The 24,382-nt window shown below is 43.1% G+C and overlaps 1 protein-coding gene across 7 annotated transcripts in view; it reads right to left on the bottom strand.

Moving 5' to 3' along the window:
* TEAD1 (TEA domain transcription factor 1) overlaps positions 1 to 24,382 on the bottom strand; it is a 248,421-nt gene that overhangs the window by 89,422 nt on the left and 134,617 nt on the right. The gene's annotated exons all lie outside the window — the stretch shown is intronic.

The raw sequence follows: 24,382 nt of genomic DNA on the forward strand, positions 1-24,382 counted from the left end.
CCAAGTCCAGAGATGTTTCCTCCCCTTGGTTTGCAATGCTCAGACAACGTTCCACTGATCTCAAAGCAGAGAGAAGCCAACGGCAATAAATAATGTGCGGGCCAATCGTTAAGGAGAATGTGTGTCGTACGCAATGGGCTTTCTGCTTTAGATGGTGATCAAGCAAACCAAACAGATGCCCTTTCTTGGTTGAGTTTTAGATTCAGGAGAGTCAACTCATTTTTATTCTCCTTTTAAATTTCTAATTACCCAGCTATTATGCAATGTATTCTCCCTGTAAAAAATAAAAATGTTACAATACATGTATAAACTCACTGATTTGGCCTTTCTTCCCGCCACTCTCTATACACACCGCCATGTCGTGTTGGGTGTTACTGCCAACATGTGAATGACTGACTCCTAGACCCCCTGACCTCAAGGTTCCACCCAACTTTCCTGAACACTGACTTCAGAGCTGCCAAGACTCAGTTTAAACGGCACTTCCCAGCTCCCTGGCAGTTGCTTTGCTCTCCCCCTTTGGCTCGCCACACCTCATGCACACATCCAGCACGGTGTCTGCCTTACTGCACTCTTCCTGGAAGTGTTATTGCTCATCTTTGAAAAACTATGAACTTGTGAAGAAGGTAGGGTCCATCCACATCGTGCTCCCATGGGCCCCCATCCTGCAAATCCTGGCACTGTACTGAGAACATGCTCCTTAAGGCTAATGCTACTGTGGATTTTAGCCCCTTCTTGGAATAAAAAAATATCTGAAGAAGTGACATCATGGCATACAGGAGGTGATGACTGAGTGTCTTCTTTAAAGAGGCAGGAAGAGAGGGAGGGAGGAGGGGTGGGAAGAGCAGAAAAAGCAGACACAGGGGTATAAAAAACAAAACAAAAAAGAGTTCCTGCCTTTGAGGAACTCATTGTCTAGTTTAGTGATTTTCAACCTTTTTCATCTTATGGAACATATAAACTAATTACTAAAATTCTGCAGCACCACAAACAACACATTACATTTTTTGTGGATCTGACACACAAAAAAATAGGCATAATTTTGACTCATTCACACAGGACAGCTATTGTTGTGTTGGCCTTTTTCATTTTTTTATTTGACCATCGAAAGGAAAAGAGGTCAGGGCCTCTGACTAAGCAGTCAGGTGTTGCATGTTTTAAAAACTCTCGCAGCGAACCAGTTCAAAGTCGCTGGTCTAGCTGAGTGCTCTTGGAATGCCGAAATACCCAGGAAACCTTTCCTCTTCCCAAACTCCCAGATATGGGAGAGGCACCCATAGGCATTAACTGGGATGGAAGGTGGCAATAAAGAATAGTGGGTGGCTATTTTATTCCTAATGGAAAGAACCTAAAAAACTCAATGCAGTTCCCTCTTCTCAGTCTACTCTTTTCTTAATTCTTACGTCATTCCTTAATTTCAGATTGAGCATCCTGTCCAATCCTCCAACCACACAGATAATGACATTCAGTTATTGATAGAAAAAAATAAATTTTCTAAGAAACATCTCAACTTTTTCATAGGTAGAATAGGTAAGAATGAACCGGATAAAATGCAGATGGATCGATGTGGCTTCATCCGCAAGCTCATTTAACACACATAAGTTTGATTTTTAAAGGCAGAGCCCAAACTACTTATCCTTCACATGGCTCCAGCCCTGACGGTTGGATTGCAAAGATATGTCAGAGTAAAATTACCCAGCAAAACCTTGTGTGGATGCAAGGTTCCGCAAGTCAACAACAACAATCGCTTAAGCAGTTTAAACCAACAAGCAAGATGCCCTCTATTTAAACGCTTGAGAGACTCTATTTTAAGCTTTTAAAAAATCCTTCGGGCAGGTGTTTAAGCTGTGTACAGACTGAGCCTGTGTAGGCTCTGGGGGTGGGGGAGGGTGGGCTCCACTCTCCACGCAGGCAACATTTTGTTCAGGCAATCTTCCTGCAGCAGGTCACGTGACAAAGGCCAAATAAACAGCATCTGGGGATTTTCAATTACAGACCTTCGCCCAGCATGCCTGCACTGTAATCTCTACCAGATGAGGCTCAGGCCTCCCTATTTTCAATAATTCACACACTGTGTACACATAACATGACAATAAGGGCATTCATGGTGTGGCCTGATTCGCAGATCAAAGCTAGCAAAGGGCCAGCTGTAAGCACGCTCTGCTGCTGGATGATTCGTGCTTTTCACAGGCTTGGAAAGACACTCTGCAGGACCTGGCAAACTGGCTGCTTTCCTGTGCGGTACGCTGAGCAAACTCGGAGCATGAAATGGGCACATCCACCCAAGATGGCCAGAGGGGCACCCAATTCCATGTGCCTTTGCAAGTACTGGGCAACTTCAAACCCCAATCTACTCAACACGCTGCCTCTGAGAGAGAGGGACTTGCCTTTGCCAGTGCAAGACCTGTGCAAAAACTCTATCAATACTGCAGGCAGGTGGTTCGTGAAAACAAAAGCTGCTCTAAAAAGACAGTGAGGTTCCTGCACTTAATAAACCCTCAGATACATGTTCAAGTTTATAAATCTACTGTCTGTGTAGATTCCATTTAGCTGTCCCACACATACAAGAGACTCAGACACAAACTACATGGAAGTATATTTTTAATGCATGGCACAGAGCTTTGAGTCTGGGAGATGAAATAGGACACTTGTTATTACTGAAATCCCTACACATTAACTCAATTAACGTGTGTGTGTAGACTAACGAATTTAGCCAGTATGTGTATGCGCACGCACACACGAGGGCTTTAACAGCATTCAGAATCCTCAAGTCTGCAACATTCCAAATGTCTATTGCCCTGCAGGAACAGTTGGGACCGGAGGAAATAAGGACACTGCTTCCTCATATAGAGATTTCATACCCGTCAATCAGGGCAGGAACCCAGGGAAAACCATAACAGTGACTTCCTTGGCAGCAAACACATGCTGTTCACCAGCTGTAGGCTGTGTGTCCTTACCCCCTTTTCTCTCTCATTCAGAATGGTTCCCTCTTAATCACAATAATCCCCAAAGTGCTAAAACATATCAATCGTTGGATAAGCCCTGCCTACAAAGGGCCAGCCGGCTGGCTTTTATGGGCTTGTCCAACAGCAGCTGATACTTCATTCAGTGACAAATCCAATTTAGCAGTTACAAGAGGTTTTAGCATCCCTGAAAAAAAAATATTGGGGTTGATCTGGCATTCTGAAGTCAGCAAATGCTCCGCTGCCATATTGTTGCAAAGATTATTCTGCTGTCGTATTTGGACGTCTACAGCCGTCTAGCACCTTCTCTGTTCCTGCCCCCCACGATCTGATGGTGGGGACAGTAGTGGTGGCGGCAATAACAATTTAATCCCCAAGTAAAAAATAACAGGCAACAATCATACTTGAAAACTGACTAAATAATATGATTTTACCACCCCCCACCTCACACAGAGTAATAATTGGTTCTATTTTTCAAAAAGGGATTTCTAATACAATGAAGGAAAAAGCTACGGTGTAAAATTGATTTCACTGTAACCTTTGGATTCTAGATCAGCTTTGAAGAGTAAAAGGAGAAAAGCAGAGTCTAAAGATTTAACCCTTGGATCAAAATTTGTCTTGTTAAAAAATTATTGCAGAACATGAAGATCTTGTAATTAAATTCTTTGCATGCATTTCAAACATCAAAATGTTAAAACAAAGAAAAGTTTTAAGTCATGATGAAGGGAAACAACTAAATTGACCCCCCCAAACTGATGGTTTTTAAATATTTAATCTTCTCAACTGATATATAGTCTTTACAGACAACTACATAAATTCAAGTTAAGAAAATCTGCAACGAAAACAACTTGAATAATTTAGGTGTAAAAGGGACACACAGCCAACAAAATACCATTTTTAATCAATACCACAAGGTAATGTACAGAGTAAAATAAAAGGGAAATGATCTAATAGGAACATGGGCTGATTATTTCTATTTCTTTAATATTAGACTTTGGAGTCAACAGTTGCTTATTCATCCTAGCTTCAGTTTTAATGATACCAAAAAAGTGACCACAGAGACATCTGGCTCACACACATAAAAAAAAGGTTTCAATGCCATAAATGAGACGCAGGCAATTGTGGTTGGCAAGATGTCAACGATGGAATATTCCATACATGGAGTTCTTATTTCATGTGGTTTTAAAACTGTATTCTTCTCTCTGAATTTTTGCAAACATATACTGAAAATTAAAACAAAACAAACACCCAAAGCCTGCAGACTACAGAAGACATTTAGCTTCTGTGAACAACAATCCATTAGATTAATATTTTGTTAATGTCACTTGTCACAACAAAAGCAGCAGCATTTATAATTTACTCTAAGACTGGTTTAATTAAAATTCAAAAAACCACGACAAAGTTATATTGAATTTCATTTGCTGCATTGTAATTACTTACTTTGTAGCTGACTATAAACAGTATTTTATTACATCCACAAAAATGCATTTAAAAACTAACAGCCATTTACAGACACTGGAAGAACTAACGGAACAAGTCCAGTACTTCTACTCTGAGTACAGTTAGTTCCTACGTTAATATGACATCGGAAAGTAAGGACCCACAATCCTTCTCAATGCAAGGGGTTCCACCAGCCTCCCACATTACCTCGCTCGGACTCCCCAGGAACACAGATTTGGCGGAACCCTCCCAAGACTAAGAAAGAGTCTCACTTGGCTCAAACTCAACAATGAGACAAAAGGGGCTGCCAGGCATGATGGATGACTTAAAGGCTTAAAACCACCATTTGCATCCTCCCAGATAAACAATTAGCTGGGGGAAAAATTTTTTTTCCTGGAGGCAATTTCCAACACTGTTAGTATGCCTGGCAGGGGAGAGTTGGTTTAGTAAAATTATTTTCTGAAAACATTTCTAAGACATTTTCTGAAAACATCTTACTGGAATGGGAAGAAATAAGCCTTTCATTTTTGGAAAACAACAACAACAATAAAGTTTGGAATATTAAAAGTTAGGAAAAGCTTAGAAACTTTTAACTCCCTTAAGACCAGTATCAAGGTTTTCAATGTATTTGATTAGTTAAATTTTCCATTCCCTCTTCCTTTTAAATCCATGTAAGTCAAAAAGTTATTGAGCATAATTCAAATTTCACTTATTGAACAAGGCAGGCGGGCAGGCATAAACATGATTTAAGCATGAAAGAAAGGAAATGGCCCCCACACAGGCTTGGTGGTGCTGAAACTGCGTATGGGCAATTTGCTGGAGCTTGTGAGGACTCAGGAGCGAATGCTTGAAAAATGAGAGAAATATCTTAAAAGTCAACCTGCATTTCTCTAGAATGAATTTACAGGACAGGGCAGGAGTGCCTCCGGAAGTTCACCAAGCCGCCATTAATAAATGAGGCAGAGTGTGGTTTCTGTGGCAACAGCGATCCCAAGTCTCCAGCAAGCTTAGTGCATAACCACCAAAGGTTCCTCCTGAAAGCTCGACTTCCAGTTCCCAGGTGCTGACAAAATGAACTGTACTTTTGAGCTCGCGCGGGGGAGGGGGGGTGGCCTGTGCGGGGATTTTCAAAGGGGATTTTCTCACACGGTTTCGGCAGAGGGGGCGTGGCAGCGCCACAGAACCTACAGCTCCATCTTGCTATAACAGAGGCTTGGAACATGATTTTAAAGGGAGTTAAGAGCCCCCTGAGACTGTTCCTACGAGTTAAGTATATTTCTGTAATATTATAATGTGTTATGACAAGTTATATATCACTGTAATAGGCTCCCATGATTAATATTAGTCTGACTTTTTTCTTTGCTCTGCAGAACTCAATTGAGGGGTTGGGATCAGCCTGCTCACTAGGATTCTGAGGAACAATGACTACATTTCTTTAACATATGTAACCTTGAGGTTTATACTTCATGAGGTCATGATACGTTTTCTTTTTTTTTAATATTTTATTTACTTATTTTTAGAGAGAGGGGAAGGGAGGGAGAAAGAGAGAGAGAATCATCAATGTGTGGTTGCCTCTCATGAGGCCCCCACTGGGACTAGGCCCCCAATCCAGGCACGTGTCCTGACTGGGAATCGAACCAACAACTCTTTGGTTCGCAGCCCGCGCTCAATCCACTGAGCCACGCCAGCCAGGGCATGATACATTTTCAAAAGAGACTTTTCCAGACTCCTCCATATGAACAAGGGAGTGTGGGAAAATATAGACTCTAAAACTCTGCCACCAACTACTCACTCACTTCAGGAAAAGTTACGAACTTTGTTGAGCCTCAGTTTCCCCAAAGCTCTAATACCTTATAATGCTAAGATATTGTGATGAGATCTACCTACTTTTACATCCCCTCCAAACACAGCACGAGGACACCAGAAAGCACTGGTATCCTTCGATCCTCCACCTTCTAATTTCCTCTGTACACTGAAAAGAGCCGTCTCCAGGGTGCAAACCAAAGGAAACTGGCATACTTTCCAGCAAATGCAAGAAGCTATAAGAAGGACCAACCCTTCCAAGAACAACATAAACTCAACATTCACCATAGAGTTTCACTTGGGGAAAGATGAGGAGAGTAAGTACCATCTGTGTGCTAAAGTAGAAACACATTTCGTCTCCAGCATCCACTTCTGCCATGTCAAGAGCTGTGTCCTCAGCGGGAGGAGACACTCTCTACAGCCAGTGACTTCTGCGCACCCATTATGACAGACGTGACTTGGGCTACGCACCAAAGAAAGACAAAGGGCAGCACTTCTGTGCCCGCAGAGCCAACAATCTATCTAACTTCATGGCGTATAGGAGTTGCAGTTAGGGGGACAAAAAAAGCCACAGGAGCTATTTATTTTTTAAGGGTTCTCCTTTTTAATTTCATTCCTTTTTTCCCCTTTCACATGTACAGAGTCAAGTTTTAAGTCCTCTTCTGTACCCACATGATAATATATCTTCCCACATGACACTCTCATACATGTACTGTCTTTAGCATGTTTTCATGCTAAAGGCTTTAGCAGACAGTAACAAATTCCTGACAGCTACAACTGATAACTTGAAAAGAAAAATAGTACTCCATTTCAATGTTCAGACAGGGCTGGCTCGGGGGCAAACCAGCTGAAGGACAGGGAGGCTAAATTTCCTGTACAACTCTCTCTGTAAAAGCCATAAAGTTACTTTCCTGGGGGAGCAATGAAATATCTACCAGCACTCTGAAAACCACTGCATATCTGATTTCATTCCACTCATGAGGTCACATACAAGGAGCCTCCGTGTACATATAAACTCCGTTAATATGAAGCCTACATCACATTTTTCTACCTCAGAGAAAAGAGGTTTCTGATGCAAATGGGCCCCCGCTGTCCTTGAGACCCGCAGCAGCCTGACATACCTATGAACACACGCAGCACTCCCCACTCAGGGGCTGCACACACGGAGAAGTGTCACAGTGACGCACATCTGAGTCCTAGACCAAGGCATCAGGGTGCCACAGGATGATCATTTATGTCATGAGAATAAAAATAAAAGTTGAGAAAGAAAGACGGCTCCTCAGAAACAACCATCCCCATGATGTGAATTTTGATTGACCCTTTTCTCCAATTTCATTACAGACCTTTCGATGTGAGTGAGCAATCAGCAGCATTTATTTGCTTGGTTTCTGAAGTAAGTAGCTAGAGGAACAGCAGAAGATGAGTGACGTTTGCTATAGTGAGATAGCCATGCCCAGAGTTTGGTGTGCATCCTGCAGACAGTGGAAAGTGCTAACATGTGTGCTCAAGAAAGAGCATGGTCCAACACTGCACCAGGGCTTTGGAAGGATACACCTATGGAGTGTAGACTGGATGGACTGAGCAGGCTAATTGGAGACTGGGAGCCGGGCAAGAAGAACAGGCAGCAGTTCAGGTGAGAGGTGAACACCTGATTTGGGGAAGCAACCCTGAACAAAATAAGGCCTGGTACTGAAGCAAAGATGTAAAAAGGCCGCATCTCCTTGACATACCTGGTATGAGTGGGAAGGAAACAATTTAATGGCAGCTGGCAGTCTTAGCTCCAAGATGATAATCACATCTTAGACACAAAGAATTCAGAAAAATCAGGAGATTGGAACAAAGGAGGCAATACACTTCATTTTGGGTATTGAAATTTGAGGGCACAAAGTGATATCCATGTGGAGCTGCCCAGCAAGCAGCTGGATGTACAGGGCTGGAGATTAAAAGGTTTGGGCTGAGCAGGAAACACAAGTCTACCAGTCGAGGGCCTATGGCTGGTAATTGCACCCTGAGAGCAATGAATTGCACCCCAGGCAAAGTGTGAAAGGAACAGAGAGCAGGGGAGAACTGAGGGTTGAATAGAGGAAAAGGAATCAGTAGAGGAAGCTGAGAAATGGAAAAGGGAGGTGTACTTGGCCCAGTAAAAACATGGAAGGCAAGCATAAATAAAAGTTAAAAAAAAAAAAAGAAGAGTTAAGAAAGTTAACCATTTCAACTGCTGGAGAAAGGTCAAGAAGCATGGAACCAGGAAGCTATGTTATGGGACACATTAAATCCTATCTCGTAAATGCTGTGATCAACATGCAGGAGTAGCTGTGTTGGTGCCTGCTGCCCACCCACCCATCGGTTTGACCTAGGATGAATCTGGTTCTGTGACAAGGGTTCTCAAGAGGGATTTCAAGGATCATGGGTCCCTTTGGGACTTTCATGACTCTCATATGACCTCACATGCCAGGACCCTAAACACTGACCTAGGATGTGGGGAAACGAAAGGAAACAATATCCAAGCAGTTGCTGGATGGTACTCTCCAGGGGAGAGTACTGACGAAGTGTGGGCCTGCATCCAGCAGTCCTTCGGGCGTAGAGTGCGGGAGGTGAGGCTTCAGGGCCCACGTCCCCAGACCTACATGCAAAGGCGGGGGCTCCGGAATAATCAGTTTCTGCTCCACTCTAATCACAGTTTGACTATGAATACAAGAGTCCAGAAAAAAAATTGGTAAAACTATTTCATGATAACCATTTGACTATATAAAATTTACAATCAAAAGCATTATGCATTTTATTATCATCTACACATGCTTTACATTAGTAAAAATTTTAGGCAACACATATATATGTGTGTATATGGATGTGTGTGTGGTTTAAAATATTTACCAGCACATCACTTGGTATCACATCTTAGTTCTAGTCATTGCTTCTAAAAGTTTCACCAAAATGGTAGTACTTCTTGTATCATCAAGAGATGCCATATTTGAAGATCCAAAGAGCACTCCCTCGCCAGGGAGTCTCAAAGCTGATCCAGGAAACGCCCACAAGCTGGAGACCCCACCGCCACGCAGAGCTTCCTCTGCCGGCGCCCCACCCTCACAACATCCTTCCACTGCACAGATACCCATGCCTCACATCCACCCACGCCTTCAACCCTCCCTGCCTCCGGCCTTGCCATTTTCTTTCCGACATTTTGAAGTAGCCTGATAACCGCTTTCCTTATCCACTGTCCCCAACTCTCACCCTTTTTTAAGGTTACTGCCAGAGTGACCTTAAGATATCAACAGCGCTTTCTGTCACGCAGCTCACAGCACCCAGAATGCCAACTCTTGTTGCTGTCTCCAAACTTCTACTCATCTTTCGGGGACCAGCAAGTAGTGATTCCCTGATCATGCTCCTTGTGTTCTCCTGCTCTCGTAACCCCATCACATCAATCATCATTTGTTTCCATGACCACCTTCTCTACTAGTCTTTGAGGTTCTAAATGGCAGGGGCTTTTTCCTCTAATTTTCCTCTAATCTGTCCCCAGGATACCACCTGATACACAGATGATCAATAAATGCTGACTGAATGAATGGACCACAAAAAATACACAGAGTGTGTACAGTACTTCTTTCTGAAGCTTAGGATCTTCAAAAATTGTTTTACTTTATTATTTTATTTCTTTTTAAAATTTTTACTGAATGTATTGCGGTGACATTGGTTAATAAAATTATATAGGTTTCACATGTACAATTCTATAATAATCATCTGTATATTGTATTGTGTTCACCCTCCCAAGTCAAGTTTCCTTCCATCACCATCTATCCCCCCTCTTACCTCCCCCTACCCCACCTTCCCTCTGGTAATCGCCACCCTGTTGTCTGTGTCTATGAGTTTTATTTGGTTTGTTTGCTTAATCCCTTCACCTTTTTTCACCCATTTTAATAAGTTGGAAGAAAAATATTATTTTTAAAACATATTATTTGGGAACATTCCCAAGACTAAGAACAGCAATGTGCAAAGGTCCTTCATGAGTTGCTTGTGTAATAACAAGGTTTCTGTAACGAGAAATTGATCAGCCCAGTTCTCTAGTCGGTAACACAGATTTTATGTGGCAACAAACTTTTATGCCATGTGTGTGGTTCTGCATCTACCCAATGCTCATAATTACAAAATATTTTCCCTAAAACCAAGATGCAAACAATAAAAATATTTGCAGCCAGAATGCCTGGACTTAGAGAAACTCCCTTATAGATTTTAAAGATTTAGAAACGCTTGTCTCTAGAAGATACTTTAGAGACAATTTCATCCAATAATGTAAACTTGTTTTGCAGATGAGAAAATTAAAGCAAAGAGAAGCCAGAAGACAGGCCTACGACCACACCACACAGAAGCCTGCAGCTGGGAAGGGCTGAGGACTCCTGCCCGGAGGCAGTCAGCACTCCCTCCAGAACCGCTCTGTAACAAACCGCTGTTGACTACTGACCTTTTACTTAAACGTTAAAATTTATCTTTGAAGTGCATCTTATCACTTAGTAAATGCATATGATAGTCCCTAACTTTGTTTCCAGTAAGATTTAAGTCCAAAATTCTTCTTTGTTAGACTGAAAACGCTAATCAGTTAAGACTGGTTCTCCCCTCAAAGCACCCGAGGTCCTGAAATACTCTGGGATGCTACACGGCACTGTGCACATTCTACTACCCAAGGGCTGGTCAGTGGTCCAAAAGTCCCTTGACCCTGGAATCCTGTCACACATTTCTCGCGAATGCATTTAAAATCTCACAAAAGAGAATTTCGTACCAACACAACACCCATAAATTCTGTCACTAGGATTCGCAGGGATATGCTGTATGTCATGGGGTAACAGGGCTGTTTTCACAGATTCCAAGTTCCCCTTAAGAGAGAATGAAATATCTTTTTTTAACCAAATGGACAATGTGGCAAAGACAAGAGGAAGTTATGAGATTTGTTATGAGCAAGCCCGCAGTGCAGTCCCACCCGTGACAGATGACAAAAGCCATCCTTTTGATTCCCTGCTTTACCCATAAAGAGTCATCTACCGGGGTACAGATGGCCTGCCCCTCAGGCCCAGTCTGCCTCGGGTAGCTGGGGGAGACACTCTGGTCCTCCACCCATAATGGCAATCTTAAAAGTTCTCTCTCCAACGCACGCTGATCCACCGAATCATTCACTCTCAGAATCATTCTCAATGGATCATTCCTTCATCCACACAATGTCTACACCAATTAAATTTCAGCTGTAACAAGATTTGAAGTGGATAATGCAACCCTCTCTCCTAAAAAAAAAACAAAAAAAAACCTCCCTTTTATTTTCTAATCACATCATCATTGAAGCATTTAAGAAAACAATGGATAAATCTACATTCATCCTTTTTGATTGCAAGTTTCCTTCACGTCTCCCTTTAAATTTCCTTCCTGTCAGAAGGCGCCCAATGTCTTTATCCATCCTTACCTAAAAGCAATCCCCAGGATCATTTTTGTTGATGAGAAGTATGTGCCTCTCTTCATACCTGCTGCAGCAGCACCAGCATCATTAACACTGCACAGGGTATTCCCAGGGCCAACTCAAAACACATGGGATAGATGCTTGTATGAAAATACAGAGACCGACCATCTTCTACAAAGGGGAGGTTTAATGCTTTCGAAGGCAGGGCCCAGGTTCAGGTGTTGGGAGACCCGGCTCAAACTCCAGTTTGAATTTGTCCAAACCTCAGTTCTCCTATGTGTAAACGAAGTCTAAAGCTCCCTTTCAAAAGTGTTGTGAGGACAGACAAAAAATGTTTCTGTGAACTCAGCAGGCACAGTGTCTGGCACATAACGAACACACTGTACGTATGAGCTGAATATCGAATCGGATATAAATGAACCCCTCACTGTTAGGATTTCTCATCCACATTACTTTAAAGAGGATGGGAATGCGACGACTCCTGCACTCCCCAACACACACCACTGCCCGTTCAATGAGGGGAGAGAGGACACAGACTCCTCTGCGACTCTTTGTTCACCTCAAAGCTCAACTACAGCCATAGGAAGGCTGGTCAAAGGACAGTGAAGACTAATTCACAGAAGAGGAAACTTAAATGATTTGGTAAAATGACAAAAAGTTTCCACCTCATATACACAGCCAAGTCAATGCAACGTGAAACATCAATAAAACACCTTCTTTTGCCTATATTGGTCGCCTGGGAGCATATATTGCTGTTGGTGGTACACAAGGTATGTCCAGAAAGTATCTAGCCATGTGCTATGAAAACTATTGAAGATGATACAACTATTTATTGAAGATGATACAAGAAACCTTGTGCATAGGACAATGACACTTCAGTCCCCTTCAATGTAGGCACCTTGGGGCCTCACACAGTTCTTCCAGTATCTCTTCCACCATTGAAAACACTCTACAAAATCCTTATTTGGAATCACCATCACTTGTCCCACTGCATTTTCCTGCATCTCAATGATGGTCTGCAAACTCTTCTCTTTCAGAGGTGATTTTAATTTTGGAAAAGGCCTGAAATCGCAGGGTGCCAAATCTGGGTGGCAGGGGGGCTGGCTGAATCACCTGGGTGATTGGATATTGCACCAAAAAATTCTTGTGAGACATCATGCATGAGCGGGCGCATTGTCGTTATGAGGACGCCAATCACCAGCTGCCCACAGCTGTGGCGATTGTCATGGTATTGCAGCTCTCAACGATGAAAGAACATTGAGAAAGTACTTATTATTAGTTGTTTGGCCTGGAGGGGCATACTTGTGATGGACAACGCCTTTCCAATCAAAAACCATGGTTAACATGGTCGTGATCTTGCTGTGACTTTGCTGTACCTTTTGCAGGTGTGGAGAGCCAGGTGATTTTCATCGGGATGCTAGCACCTTCATTTCCAGATCGTAATTGCAGACCCACAAGTATGTCTCTGGTTATGACCTTCTTAAGGAAATCTGGTTCACTGGTAGCAGTCTGAATCAAGTCATTAGTGATGATGTTCCTTCTGCCCTGGTAGCAGAAGCTGCAGATCGAATTTTGCCACAACATGTTTCATGCCAAGGTCCTGCATCAAAATCTCGGACACAGTAGTTTTTGGAATCCCCAGATCAGCTTCTAGTTCTTGCACTGTTCGTCGCTAATCTTTGTTGACTGCAACCCGCACATGTTCAGCATTCTCAGGTGTTCTGTTTCTTGCAGGCCTTCCAGTATGTGAATTACTTTCAACAGATTCTCGACCATCTTTGAAGTGTTTGTGCCACACTTTTATTTGCACTGCACTTATTTCATCATCCCTGAAAGCCTTTGAATAGTTTCAGCAAAGGAATGTTCAAGCAAAATTTGATGCAGATTACTTGCTCAGTCATTTTGAGTACAACAGCCACACAGTACAGATGCTCATTCGGTGGCATCTACCAACTGAATAGTGAAGTGAAGTCATCATTGTTCATACACGTGCATTCCAGTCTACTCTCCTTGGCTGCCAGGGTAGATCGATGTCATGCAAACTGTTCTCATAATATTAACAGTGGTTGGGCTTTTTCATATATTGGTATACTGACTCAACCTTTTTGGGTAGCAATTTGATTATAAAAATAGCCTTTGATCCTAATATAATTTAGGGAAATCATATGAAATATTGGAGGGGGTATTATTAAGAGATGTCTGTCGGTTATCTCAGTGGTGAGGGAAAAACCCTCAACAACTAAAATTAAGGAATCATTAAATAAACTCCAAGTAGAACATTAAAAATTATACTTAACAGGAAAGGCTTATGTTAATCCTTTAACATAAGGTAAAGGTAAAAACACAGAATCATCACACTTTGTAAAATAAAAAGTCATATGAAGGAAATACTCAAAATGTTAACAGTGGATGGTTCTGAGTGGTAGGTACATGGGTGGGTCTTTCCCCTTCCCCCATCTCCTATTTTTCACTTGGTCAATCCACTTTGCCCTTAAGCCCACCTGCCAAGCAATTGCCTGCAGAGAGGTGGCACCTGTAGGTGGTAAAGGAGAGGGCAGCCGAGAAACCCAAACAGAGCAGAACAGGTACGTGGGGAGGATGCTTACGCGGTCAATCCCATTTCATAGCCCTGATTCTGCAGAGGTAAAAGGAACCTGCATTTCATGCCACTTTCACGTGAACACCACTCACAGATCCAAGGACAGGACACACTGAGTTTGCAGAGTTGATGCAATCAAAGCTATAATTTATGTGCACATGCATTCAAACTTAAGGGTGAAAAGAAGCAACTATTTCTAAATTCAGTCACACTGTACCCTGACATTTGCCCATGTCCCTGGACCTGCAAACATGTAACCTAACGTATTTCTCCCCTCCCTTTCTACCTGGCCAATTCCTACTTCCATGCCAGTCTGCATCTCAGACAGCCCTCATCTCCACTAACTCTGCCCTGACCTGGAGTGGGGGCATGCACAGGGGGCCGCCTCCACCCATGTCAGTGATTATTAATGTGTGTTATAGAGTAACTGAATTTATATGGTAAAGCCCTAACTCCAATGTGACTGTATTCAGAGACAGAACCTTTAAAGAGGTAATTATGGTTCAATGAAGTCATGAGAGTGGGGCCCTAGTCAGATATGACCGGTGTCCTTACAAGAAGAGAAAGAGACATCAGGGATGGGTGTGCACAGGGGAGGGCCACACAGTAGGAAGGCAGCAATCTGCAAGCTCAGAAGCGAGGCCTAAGGAGAAACCAAACCTGCTGACCCCTTGGTCTTGGATTTCTAGCCTCCAGAACTGTGAGCAAATACATTTGTTAACGTGTGGTCTTTTGTTATGGCAGCCCTAGCAAACTAACACAATGTGTCTGTAGCTTCCAGAGACTAAATTCATAGTCATCACATTTGCCATGCCCACTACTGAGGGTCCACAACGGCTCCCACAGGGCAAGGGCTCAATGAAAAAAATAACACCCCCTGAAATAAGAAATAACAAACGAGAAATCTTGAGTGCTGGGGGAAATGAATAACCATTTCAAGCAAGCAGCCACAGAACATGACGGGAGTGGCTACTATCATATTCCCAGCTGCGCGGTCCAAGAGCGGAAAGAGAGGGTAGCCCATCGTGCTGATCCTTTTACTCAGATTTGAAGATGCACTTGCAGTGCCAACTCTTGGACACAACAGCTCAAGATAATCATGGACAGAAAGTAAGTTAATTAAGTTGTTTGCCTCTATGCACTGGGGTATACGTGCAAGTGCGCCTGCTTAAGAAAGAGTCACTAAGGGATGCACAGCCACTAATTAACGGGGGCTTAGTTGCTGAATGTAAAGAAGGAAGCGCACATTAAGTCTGAGTGAGTTGCACTGAAGGAGACGACTTTTCATAATTCAACACTTTTCAAAGGCAATCTTTGTCGAAGGAAAATAGATCTGCTCACTCTTCCTATGACAAACGTGCCGTTGCTCTTCATCTTTACTGCACTACAACCACAACCACAGCCACAATATGGTGACGAGTCATCCAAATTACCCTCCGGGATGAGAAATCTGTAGGGGTTGTTTTCCACAGCCAAAAGCCAAAAACTGAAAGGTGGTGTAACCTTCGCCTGAAAGACAATGTATACAGCTAATTTCCAGCTCATCCACAAAACCTTGGTGAGCTCATAAATGCAACATTGGTCCACAAAAATCATCCAATAAGAGAAAGACTACTGCCAGTGACAACCTGTGTTCTGAGTTGCTAAAAAAAAGAGAGAGACTTCATCCACTCTACCCCAGTCCCCCCTAACCCCCAGTTAAAAACAAGGATTTCTTCTATCACTCCCCCGCCAGCTCCGCTTCTCGTCACAATCCCACCACCTCTTTCTCCATGTGCTCTACCCCTGAAGTCCAACAGGCTCCAGACTCACTAAGCTCCCCCTGCTCCAAGTTAAATTCCCATCCCCTCAGTGTAAGGATCCCAGTTAGGGGTTAGGGGGACCTGACTGACCTCGTTCACACCACCACACTCAGGGCCTGTGTTTGTCATTGCAGGAAAAGTAACATTTTTTTTAAAAGATTAGTATTGCCTACAAATATAACTCATTGGAAAGCAGCCTTAAGACATTCATGCATTCATCCACTCATCGATCCAACAACTTGCAAACCTACTCAGTGCCAACCCTTTCCATTTGGAGAGATTTGTGTCAGTCAGGTTCACATGTAAGTACCAGCTTCGGTTTCCCAGGACTGAGGTCCCTGAGTTTGCCTCTTTGCAGAAATTCTTTCCCTGAAAGTCAGAGAGAAGCAATACATACTTCTAGGCCAGTCATAAGTCAAAAGCCAAGGTTTCCTTATATAATTTCACCATTTATAATCTTGCTGCCAAACAAATGTATTCTCCTACAAACATGAAATGTTCTGTAAGTATAAAAGGCCAGACCTAGATTGGGCAACAAACTATCGGCATCACCAGAAATCTATCCCAAATCAGTGGAAGTTAAATACCGTCTATCACAATGGCAGATCTGCTGCTTTCTAGTAAAAGGTATTAACCCTCCCCCCCAAACAAGATTTGATATCACACATATTTTCTGTTGGTGTGTTGGCACACTGCTGCCGCCTTCCCCCTGCTGCATTTTGACTGTAGCACGATGCTCTGAGTCCCATGGAAGCTACATGTAATCTCTTAGGCGTCCAAGGCACCCTCATGCAACTACAGGCAGGGTTAAGAAAAAACAGAAAACTCTAAGGCATTTCCCTACACACACACTGCATCTACTCTCCACCTTTCTGAGAAGGAAGTGTCAAAACATAAATCGTAACAGGTGCCATTTACGGAGTGCCTACTGCGTACCGGCTATGGTGCAACCCATTTCCTAAGCATCACTCTTTATTATCACAAAAGCCCTGCAAGACAGGGACTATTTTTACGCCCAGTTTACAGGTGAGGAAGCTGAGCCTTACGGCAGTTAAAGGGCTCATTCGAAGCACGCAGCTATTAAACGGCAAAGCTGAGCTGCAATCAGAGCCCCAGTCTGTCGGGCTGCATTGCCCTTAAAAGGAGGCCATGTGGGATGTTTGCAAGTCCAAAGTCTCTGTGGATATCTGTTCCAGCCACTGTCGGCCTAAGAAACGCGTGGCCTAAAAAGGATGAACAGTCTGTAAATCACACATGAGAAAACCTAGTCTGCAAAGCTCATACCTCACCCTTCCCTCACCAAATGTGAACTGGGTAATTGATCTTTCACACCTCAAATGGCTTGTTTTACATCAAACTATAATTATCTCCCAATGCTGGTTGCCAGCCACTTGTTGACACTGGCTCTGAGACATACTGCTTAACGTCTAATTTTAGCCAAGTCATCTTTCTTGAATTGAAACTTTTAAATGCTCATTCCCCAAGATGTAACTATTGCAATGCACCTTAACAGATATCTAGTAAGTCCTTAGGTAATCACAGATGACGAGGGATGCAGCCCTTGCACAAGGCTAGCTGAAAGTCTAGTCGGGGAAACCTGGAACCCAATGTGTAAGGTCCTCGGAGCAGGCGGCTCATCACGTTTGAGACATTCGAAGGAGGCACCCAACGGGGTTCTTGAAGTACAAATGGGGATTTCTAAAATGGCTATGTAGTATTAGACCTTGGACATACTGACAAATTGTGTGTGACTACCAGTGTAGGGGGAATAAACAGTGGTAACGGGTTGTGAACATTTTTATACGTGAAAAACTTTACCCTGTGGGAAAAAGGAAGCCAACACTCTTTTCAGCAGCATAGTGCCAGGAGTAAATTTAAGTTTCAGGAAGATGAGACAACTTACCCAAACATTCTGGGGTGTGACTTACTCTCGAAGTAAGAGGTGAGAAATTTCCACATTTTCAGGTTTTATGTGCCCCGTCGGGCAGGTTACTAATGATGCATGTCAAATAGAGCCCATTAAATTAAGCTGTAGCACTCACCTGCTTTGCATACATCGGATTCGAGTTATACCCTGCACGTAAGCATTTCAGCAACAGGCGGCTGGGGGAGGCAGACCCGCATTTTAGCACACCTCTGTGGGCTAGAAAGCAATGTTCATAATTAAGACGATCTGAATTCCAGCCAAGTCTTTTTTTTTTCCAGTTCATTGATAAAGTGTTGATTAAAAATACAGACGTTTTGTCATCCTTACTACATTTACCTCATCTCAAAACTCTCTTGACTGGGTGAAAGCTAATGCTGCTTCTTCTGTCTGGTCAATTATTGCATGGACACAAGGGACCAATTAATGCCATCCATAAAAGCCTGAATCATTCTGTCAATTAACGAGAACTAACTATGTCATCAGATATATTACTGGTGAGCAAGTCTATTTGGTTGCAATATGTCTTGAAGGAGAGCAGTATCAAATGAATCACAATTGACTTGGACAACTGCTAGCATAATTTCGGAAGATGAAAAGACAGATGTGGTAGTTATTAGTGGTCCCCTGAGGAATTACAGCCAAGCAATTGCAATGTGCTAAGACTGCACTAGCAGGTGCCTGCAGTACAAATCAGACAGAGGGTTAAATCAATATTTTCAATTTCTTAGGATCAATCTGGTGTTTGAATGAGATGGAAACTTGTTAGCAATTGGCAGGATGTGTAAATGAAAAGTCAAACTTCTTATTATTTGTTAAAAAGGAATGAGTGTACTGCATCATGCCCTTGGCACCGGGTGATACTTTCATGATCCAGTAGCTGGGGCATTCACCAAGGATCAAGGGGTTCTTAAATTTTAATAGAGTGCAAAAGGTTAGCTTTATGCAGGTTGAACATTCAGGATCTTTAAAAATGATTGAAGTGTCAATAGGGAAGTTTGAGCTGTGACGACGGTCTGGTTATTAACAATTAGTGCAGGAACCAGAAGGAAACCTTAGACTCAACAGAAAGAGGGAAAAATAAGGTCTTACTGAGAATGCGCCAATTAAATACAGCCTTGGGAACATTCCTACTCTTCTCTTGTTTTACTAAAAAAGCAGTCTGGCTTTGAATATGATTTACCAAGAAACTTTGATTAATTTTCCTCAGTCATCAATATTGTGGTTATAACCCTTGATGAGTGAGTGTCTACATGGACTGAATGACCATCTATGACAATACTTCATCTTGGGCTTTGTTCATCTGCTTGCTTTTAATTCAGCAATAGACAATCCTTCATATGCCATCAAATTAAGAAGATCCAATAAATACAAACAGAGCTTGGCATGGTACACAAATAAAACTCTCAACCTAATGTCTTCTGTGAGCACACAGTAACCAGCCGACCCATCACTGGGGAGGGGAGCAGAGGTGGGGTTCAGTGGAAGGAGATGGAGAAACGTGACTGTGAATCTGGAACCTGTAGACCCCTTGCTGCTTCTGGACGACAAGTCACATCGAGGCTCTAGGGTCAGTTACCCCACCGGCACCAGAACGGGCACTAACACTTCCTACACCTGGGAAGCAGTAAATCTCCAGCCCGGCACATCCATTAGAAGGGCCAATGTTCCCTTCCTGTTTAAAATAAAGTGGCACACTTCAGTAAGAAACAGGTAAATATGAAACAGCACAACATGAAACTTAAATATGTAAAGCCAACAGAAATAGTCCCAGACAAATTGAGGCTTTATAATTTCCCTTTTGCTTAAAAAAAGGAAAAACCCTCTCCAGAGTCTATTAAAAAACTAATTCAAGCAAGCACTTCTTGACAGTGTAAGAGCAAATTTTTGAGACACAAAGATAATGAGGCAGAGCATGTGCCCTCAAGGAGTTGGAGGGGAATGTGCGCCCAATTAATGGTAAACAAGGTATATCCCAGATCAGCTCGGGGCACTGGGGGAATTCTGGGAATGGAGAAAGGCAGGGGGGTGACGAGGGAAGGGCAGGATCTGTGAGGAAAAAAAATCCATAGAAGGAGTGATATTTCAGACAGGCTCTGAAGGACAAGATTTAGACAGGACAAGCTGGAAAGGAAGAGTAGGACACAGAAAAACAGGCAAGGCAGGCTTCATGGAGAAGGGATCCTGAAAATCTGGTGACTAAAAGGGGGTGGGGGGACAGTATTCAGGCAGAGACCTTCATTTGCAGAACTAAATGGTGGGAACTGGCCTATACAGCAGGGGAATGGGGGCAGAGGAGGGCACACCTTACCAGCCCTGAGTCAGGACACAGGGGAAGGCAGAAGGCTCAGCTAGAGAAAGAAAGGACAGCGAAGGAAAGGGGACCCAGAGTGGGTGAGGGGGCCTCACTCACTCTCCTTACACTTCTGGCTTGACTTCTGCTTTTACACTGGCCAAAAATAGGAACTAAACTTAGGGCATACGTGCATAAAATGCAATTATAAATATAATTAATATACAATATACATACCACCAACTTACAACTGTGTAAAAACATTGTGTGTATACATATTTATGTGTATTACTCACACGCCAACAGGTTTTTTTTTAAAGAATGAACATGTTCTAGATCCTGTTTATTAACCATACACAAGAGGCTGACACCTAAGAACAAATGGGGCTGGGCTGTGTTGTACAGGGAGGCAGTTCTCCCAGACGAGATGAGGCCCTGACAACTTGGGCACAACCCCCGCCCGCCTCTGCATACGAAGATCCCTGTGCCCAGAGGTAACTGGGTGAAGCTGTCCCTTCACCTGCTTAGGATGAGAAAGGGCCAGCCAGTTCTCAGGCTGCTCAAATGGGTGACCAGGTTTGGGTTGAGTGTTCTTTAGGGGCCAGGACTCGGGTTGTGTCACCAGCCCTGGAGGGCAAGAGCAAACTGCCTGGTTAGCCCAATGAAAGAGGTATACCAACCAAAGGGAGGCTGCCCACTTCCTGCCAAGACAATGTAAGTAGATGCAATATAAGTAAAAACAACATAAACAGAGAACTAACAAGATGAGCAGTTCTGATTTCACTAAGGGCTTCAGAAATTAAAATCATAATAGAAAAAGTAGCTTCTTAGAATTCACAGCATATTATTTCTTTTTATTAAAGAAATGCTAAAGAATTCACTGGAGGAACTGAGCATCTTGGAATTTGCAGGGAAGTGTAAGAGTAAGCTGATTCCTCTAAGACACAACAGGGGCTCCCACCTCTTGCTTATCCCCACTCTACCCACCAGGATACCTCCACTGGCAGCCTTTGTGGGTTTCTGCAGGGCAGGCTGTCCTGTGACCTCACCTGCCCAGTGAGGTGAGGTACAGGTCAGTCTCCAGCATGTTCTTTTTCTTTATTTGGTCATTGTTACCCTACCTCTCTCTTGGTTCTCTTCACCAATTTTAGCAAAGCTAAGCTCTTCTACTTCCTAATGACACATGGGCCTCTGCCACACGCTCCTGCAAGGTCCTTTCTCCACTGTCCTTTTGACCTCCAAGTCCTTGTACCCTCCTCCTTCAATCTCTCCATCCCCAAGGCCAACCTCAGCAAAATTCTTCCCAATAAGAAATGTCCTCGTCCTGTTTTGGGCATAGTCACTAACTAACCCTCCCCCTGCGAACCCTTCAGTTAAAAAGCCTAAGTGTCTTGTCGTGAGTATTACAGAGAAATAAAGATGGCCTCAATAGTCTTGCGATGTTAACACATGTGTCCTAGCTCATGAATTACACAGCCAAATCCAATTAGGGCACCAGGCGCTGTCATCAGGATACAGCACATGCTCAATATACTCTAACTCTTGTAGCTTTCACGGTGATTGTACTGCAAACAATTAAGCACATGCTTAATCTCTACACCTCAGTAGTAAGGGATCTGCAGAAGCATCATATATCTTCATGCTTTTCCATCTCTCATGCTAACACTGGACCCTCAAATGTAGAATATGCTCAATAAATGGATAAAGGGAGAAAACTATTTGGCCAGAAGATCAGTATAAGCACTATAGCCAATGTTCAAAGTCAGTGAGAATATGAAGCTTTCAAGATCCTTTCGTCTGGTTTAGGTTTTCCCTCTAAAGACAATAAGCAATGTTTTATGCTTTCAGCACAGTTGGCACCAACTGCTTCAGAGATTTCAGTTGTTCCTCAAGGCACACCCAGGGTCCCTTGATGACCACAGCTCCGTGGCACAACTGAATGGGCTGGGTGAAGGCTCTCTGGTTCAGGCGAAGCTAAAGGGATGCTTACTCCGAGGGAGGTGAAGGCTGGGTGGATGGGCGCATTTGCTCATTCATTCTCACATATATTTTTTGAATAACAACCTTGGGCCAGGTACCACAGTAGGCCCTGAGAATTCAAGGGTGAACACGAGTCACTGCCATGCAGAACCGTAAGGTCTACTGGGGCAGAACTGGATGATAATCCTGCCTGCTGCGTCTCAGTCCGGGACTCTCCTGCGACGTGGGTGCCTCTGCAGTCACCATCACTAGGTACATTACTCAGGCTGGGGAGCTGAACCCACAGTGAAGGAGGAAAAAAAGGAAGCAAGAAATTTATTTTCCCTTTTCGCTCGACTGTCTAACATTTAAAAATCCTCACAAGCTTAAAACAGAGAATCCATGCTCCATAAACATTATCATCTGCGAAAACAGTCTGAAGGATATTTGTAATAGAACTTAACTAATTCATTTATACTCCACCTTGTTCCCAGAGGGTTTGAGACAAGTTCAGTTAAAAAGAAACAACTGTCTCAAACCAGGGAAATAAAGTGTGAAAACAAAACAGGAGTAAGATTATACGGAAAAAACATAAAGCAAGATGAAACATGGATTCACCAGTGAAGAGACGTGTGTAGAAAAACCATTCACTTGTACTTTCGGTTAGTAAGTACTATTAATATGTATATCAATCGCTTAAAAAGTAAAATCGCACTGCCCTGGGGTGGGCTGTGTGTATTGCTTGACTTCAATTCTGTGAAAAGAAAAGCTATGGCTTTAAGAAATTCAACTCCCAAAAGCCAGCTTTTGAAAACCAAGGTTCAGCCAAGAAGAGCCAATAAAAATGCTGTAACTTGAAACCAACCCACAGAGCACAAAAAGAAAGGAGAGAGGTTGCCTGGTTGCCCTAAAACACACCCTTCTAACTTAGTTCTAGAACAGCAGTGCCCAGTTTGCAAGACAAGAAGCTAATTGACTCGAATGTCTGCTGCATAAGCTATAAAATAAGTACATAAAGAACAATATGAACATACAGCGCCATCAGTTACATAAAAAGGCCTGCTGTCCGACGCCACACTGTGCACCAAACAAGCTGGGCGATTGTTTCAGCAGGCTGCAAGAAGGAAGAATGAATAATTAGTGTACTTGTGAACCGAGTGTCCACCAGGAAGAGATCTCCGTCCTGGAGCAGCAGCAGGGCAGCCCCCCTCAGCCCTGCAGAGTCAAGCTGGGGTTTTTTAAGACCTTTCTTGACAATCGTGATGCAAGCAGATACATCCTTCAGCCAAATAAACCAACAACTGGCTCCACTGTGGCCGTTTCTTATTCAGCAAAACACACACACACACAGCCAACATTTCTAAAGTTTCACCAACTGCTACTTTCTATTACCAGGAAATGTCATTTTTTCTTAGTTTTTTATTGGCTAGGAAGACAACGACTCCTGCCAAAAAAGTAGGGGTGGTGACAAAAGCATCCATTTGAGCTGTCCTGGCACAAAGGGCAAAACATGATATGAAGTCCATAAACCATAAACGTTTGTCCAGAAGGATGGGAGGGTAGGGGGTGGGGGGTGGGAGGAGTAAATACCTTTGCTCCTAGGATTTTTCTCATTCTCTAACATACTGAAGGTGAAAAAACTTTTTTCTTCCTCCAGAAAACCTAAAACTAGGCAAGCAGGATGCACGGTCTATCGCTTGGTCAAAACTCATTGCTATGATGACATTTGATCTAGGTGATAATCTGCAACACAAGCAGCAGGAAGCTATAGAATATGCCTTTCTGACCCAGAGTCCACAGATCTGTGTTCAAATCTCTGCTCTCCCCCTAAGAGCTTCATCATTTTTAGTAAGTCATTAACTTACCTAATTTTTCTATTTTCAGAATAAGGAAAATGTGCTACCATTCTCATGACCTCCCTCCAAGGATTGTTAAGAGGACAAAAGGGATCATAAATATGACTGTCATTGGACATAAGTATGATTCCTTGACTTAGTCTATTTGGAAACACAGAAAATGTCAGGCGCATTCCCGGCATTTCCAGAATGCTTGCTGTTTGCCCAGCACTGAGGCAGGTGCCTAGGAGACACAGAGAATTAAAAGGTGCAGTTCCTGACTGTGAAGTACTCTCAGGCTAGTTAGAGGCAAAACATGCAAGTTTAGGG

Source organism: Sturnira hondurensis, unplaced genomic scaffold, assembly GCF_014824575.4.
Source record: "Sturnira hondurensis isolate 20B ecotype Veracruz unplaced genomic scaffold, ASM1482457v3 Scaffold0006505, whole genome shotgun sequence".
NCBI lineage: Eukaryota > Metazoa > Chordata > Mammalia > Chiroptera > Phyllostomidae > Sturnira > Sturnira hondurensis.